The 5,000-nt window shown below is 39.5% G+C and overlaps 1 protein-coding gene across 3 annotated transcripts in view; it reads right to left on the reverse strand.

Annotated features, from left to right (window-relative positions):
• Positions 1–5,000, reverse strand: part of Sgcg (sarcoglycan gamma) — a 69,547-nt gene that overhangs the window by 30,672 nt on the left and 33,875 nt on the right. The window lies entirely within an intron of this gene.

Genomic DNA, 5,000 nt, shown 5'->3' on the forward strand with positions numbered 1-5,000 from the left:
CCTTCCAGCTTCTAGTCTCTGGTGTGGACAAGAAGCCCCCTGTCCTGGGACCCTGGCTCATACTTTTGTAGTTCCCCTAGCTCCAGATTCTGACAGGCAAGCAGTCCCCAGACTGTCATCACCTATTTCTCCACATGCACTTCTACCCAACCAACTCCAGATGGGCAAGTCCCAGCACAGGTAACCATGAAAATCCAAGCTAATGTGTCTCCTTCAAAAATAACTAATCCCACAGTAATAGAGCCAATGAGAATGACCTGGAAGAACCTCCAGACAAAGAATTCAAGAGGATGATCATGAATATGTCCAAACAACTCAAGGAACATGAATATACTCCTAGAAACAAAACCAAGAGATGAGTAAAATAAAGAAGTTAAGAAAAGAAATAGAATTTAATAAAGAGAATTACTGGGCAGGGGTAGGGGGAGTACCTACCCAAATGATGCTGGGAATGAACCAGTCACCCTAATAAGGAAGGGACATTGGCTTATGTATGGATAAAATAGTAATAATAAAAACAGATTTCCATTTGTTTGGGTAAATTTCCATTCACTTGGGTAAACTACCACATGACTGCTGCATCTGGGTCATGTGGTAGTTAAGTTTGTAACTCTTAATGGCCTGTGAAATGGTTGCCAGAGTGGCTGCACCAGTTTACACACCCACCAACCATGTTTCAGGGTTCCAATTTCTCCATATTCTTGCCAAAAGTAAGTTTTTTTTTTTTTTTTTTTTTTTTTTAAATATGGACAAAATGTTCTTTGTTTTGTATCAGGACAATAGTGTGTGTGTGATAGGTGTGAAATGTTTTCTTACAGTGGTTTTTATTGGTATTTTTCTGTCAATTAGTGATTGAGAAATTTTTAGCTTTAGAAATTTGTAGCTTCTTTGGAGAATTATCTACCAGGGCCTGTGCCCATTCTCAAAATTGGTTTGTTAATACTTCTGCTATCAAGTTGCCAGAATTATTCATATATTTTAGAATTAACCCTTTATTGTATGTATGGATGTAAATATTTTCTCCAGTCTAAGGGTTGTCTTGCTACTTGGTTGACTTTCTCTTTACTATGCAAAAGCTTTTAAATTGATACAATCCTATTTGTCTATTATTGATTTTTTTAATGTTTTCAGGATCATACACAAGGAATCATTGCTAAGGCAATCACCAGTCTTTCCTATTAACCCCCCCCTCCACACACACACACCTAGGAGTTTGACAGTTACAGGCCTTAGTCTTAAGTCTTTAATGTGTGTGTGGTGATTTCTGTGTGTGTGGTGTAATGCATGGGTTCCTTTCACTCTTGTGAATGTGAACAATCTGGATTCCCTGCATTGCCTCCACCTTCTGGTGATGAGATTACAGGTGCTCGCCAACATTCCAGGCCCCATGTGCATTACATTATTTAACTTGTGAATGTGATCTATGATTTCCTCCCTATCTGTTTGTATCTTTTAAATTTTCTTTCATCGATGTTTTACAATTGCAGTGAACAAGTTTTTACCTCCTTGGTTTTCCACTGGATATCTTATTCTTTCTGATGCTACTGAAAATAAGATTGTTTTCTGAATTCTTTTTCAGGTAGGTTGTCATTTATTAAGAAGAATAGAACTTAGGATGTAGGGTGTTTTCTGTGCACTCATGTTAGCTTTAGCAACACTCAGAATGGCAAAGATGTAGAAACAAATTATACATTCACAAAAGGACACATGTGGTGTGACTATCACATATGAGTGAGATCTTTGTACAGTCACACTCAAGAGATTTAGCACTGGAATTATCCTTACAGGGGCTGAGGACTTGGAAATGGGATGATTAATAAATATCCATAAATTTTCAAGTTGGCAACATGAGTAAAGCCTACAGATGTGCTGAATCAAAACGTATCTATTGTTAATGATGTTCTATCTTACACCTACAAATTTCCTGAGTAAATCTGATATTTCTTACCATAACCAAATGAAATTTGAAAGCAAAAATATTATATGTTAAGATTTTTCAAAACAAAAAATTAAAGCATGAATTAGAAAACAATTTGTAGTCTCAAAGCTATGATGTTTTCAAAGCAAAGCCTCGAGCTTACACCCATACAAACTGTGTGGTGAGTGTTACTCCACTGCAGGTACCAAGGCCAGGTGATACTCAACACCTCTGGGTTAGGGCTCAGCACCTTTTGTGGATTAGGACTTTGTATTTCTTGCCTTTTGAGCCCACAAATGTGAATGGTAGGATGTCTCATTCTGTTAAGATCAGCGCTAGAGAGCCTGCACACACACACACACACACACTGTCAGTAAGATCAGCACTAGAGAGCCTGCACATACACACACACTGTAAGATCAGCACTAGAGAGCCTGCGCGTGCGCGCGCATACACACACACACACACACACACACACACACACACACACTGTCAGTAAGATCAGCACTAGAGAGCCTGCATACACACACACACACTGTCAGTAACAAATTCCTGAAGGAGGAAAACCATCTCATACATCAAATGCGGCTGAGAGTGTAGGCTGTGCCTTGCATGAGGGGGACCTGAAGTCACTGCTGTCTTCTTTGTCTTAGAAATCTGTACAAATGAGTTCTATAAACTGCATGACTGTGACAGGATATTGTGCATCTGGTGTAGGCTTTGCTGTGTACAATAGCATTTAAAGCAACCCTCAGTGCTCCATGGCTAGCTGAGGTTAGACTGTGGCTATGACTCTTCCATAAGTTGCCTTGGTTGTGGTGTCTTATCACAGTAACAGAAAAGTAACTAATATGTCCAATGTCCTATCTTCATGAAGAAATGCTGGGCATCAGAACCAGTACCATCATACTGCTACAGAAATATTATCATTATAAATTCTGACCCAGAAATTATATTCTATATTGCTTAATGTTAAACACACTCATATTTGTAACTTCTACTCATATTATTTATAGTAATAATTTATAGTATATTTATAGTAAACACTTATAGTATTCTATACTAAATTACTCAATAATGTTTTTCAAGCTATAATTTTATATGTCTTATACCAGAATATGTGGAAATACAAATGTTTATTATATGACGGGAGTAATGGTATTGGGAACCATGGCAGGACAGAAATAAGGACACAGAAAATGCAGGATTTGTTGAGTGCATTTCACACTGAACCTCAGACTGTAGGCCATCATTCTTAAAAGGAGCCTGGCACACATAACAGCTTCAGCTGCCTGGGAAAAACATAATGACTAAATTGTGAAGTTGCTGGCAGTAGTATTTTTATCTCATTGGATCTCTCTTGCCAAATTAATGTGTTCTACATTAATTTTTAGAACCCCATCCCCAAATGCACAAAACGAGGACTTCTTGGAGCATAGCTTAATAGTAGAACACTTGCCCAGCATGCAAAAGGCTCTGTAGTTCAACTCCCAGCACCACAAAATAAAGTATACATAAAATATCAAGGCAAATAACATCATGCAATTATTTTTTAACATATGCAAACGTTCAGAATAGAATAAATTCTTTAAGACTAATGGTATTTTATTTACTAACCCTGTTGTGAATATTGAAGTGTTTTCCCACATATCGGATCAGAGTGTTTAAAACATGCAAATGTTGCATTGCTCTGGCTTGGGCATGGTTTAAGTGTGTCCCCCCAAGAAAGTGGTTCTCAACCTATGGATTGCCACCCCTTGGGGTTGAACAACCCTTTCACAGGGGTCACCTAAGACCATCTGAAATATCAGATATTTACATTACAATTCATAATAGCAGCAAAATTAGTTATGAAGTAGCAAAAAAAGTAATGTTATGGATGGGGGTCACCACAACATCAGGAACTATATTAAAGGGTCACAGCATTAGGAAGGTTGAGAAGCACTGCTCCAAGGGCTCCTGTGTTGGCAGCTTGACAATTGGGGTGGCAGCTTTTTTTAAGGGGTGGGTCCACATGGAAGGCCCTTGGGTCAATGGCAAATTGTACCTGCAATATTTGTCTGAAAGCCCTGGTTAGCTCTTATAGGCGAGGGGTGATAAAAGGCCCAGCTGGGTCCCACTTGGTCTGGCTGGGTTTTGCCCCGCTGCTGTGATTCTTCCTGACACGTGCATTCTTGCACTCCCACCAGGCACCTTGAGGTCCCCATCAGAGCTAAACCTGAGTCCTTAACCCTCCAAACATGTGAGCCAAACAAACCACTTTTTTTTTTTTATATTGAGTCAATTAGCTCCAAATGGGCCATCTTTATAAAGTCCCTCCCCAAAAGGGTTGGGGACCTTCAGGGAACAGGTGGCATGAAGAATATAAGAGCTGGAGGGTAGGGAGGAGAGCCGTGAAAGTTCTCTGGGGCATGATGTTGTGGGTGTACTCAGGACCTCCCAGCAGCTGTGGTTACCTGCCCAAAACCAAGCCAGTCAAAATTCTTGCATGGATGGGTAGATGAACTCCAGGCCACAGCCCTTACTGGGGAGCTGTGGCAGTGGATAACTGCAGAGGGAGAGAGAATCACTCTTCTTAGGATGTGGCCGCTGGTAACTAGATTTCCCATGCTCTGGTGGACGGCCCCACACCCTGGCACATGCGCGCAGCACTCATTGGAATTAGTTATAAAAAGAATGACATAAAATTGGAAGTTGGATCTGTTAAGAGAGATATGGGGAGAGTTGGAGGGGGAAATGGGGGTAAACACTATCATATTTTAATGCACACATGCATAAAATTACCAAGAATAAAGGAAAAAAGAAACAAAGCTAAATGAAAAACAAAAATTCTCTTCTTTAAAAGCAAACCTATACCTGCCTCAGATATTTCATTCTGGTAATTTAATTAGATGAGAGCAAGTGTACAAATGCTAAGCATGTAGGGTTGACAACATCAGGAAACTGATTTATGTAGTCCTATAGACTGTATTCTACAAGTGACCATTAAGATATTTTGACACAATCAACCACAAATTCAAGATTAGAATTTTCCTGCCCTATAGAGATCATAATTAATGAAAAATACAATGCAATAAGGACC

This window comes from Onychomys torridus, chromosome 9, assembly GCF_903995425.1.
Source record: "Onychomys torridus chromosome 9, mOncTor1.1, whole genome shotgun sequence".
Lineage (NCBI taxonomy): Eukaryota > Metazoa > Chordata > Mammalia > Rodentia > Cricetidae > Onychomys > Onychomys torridus.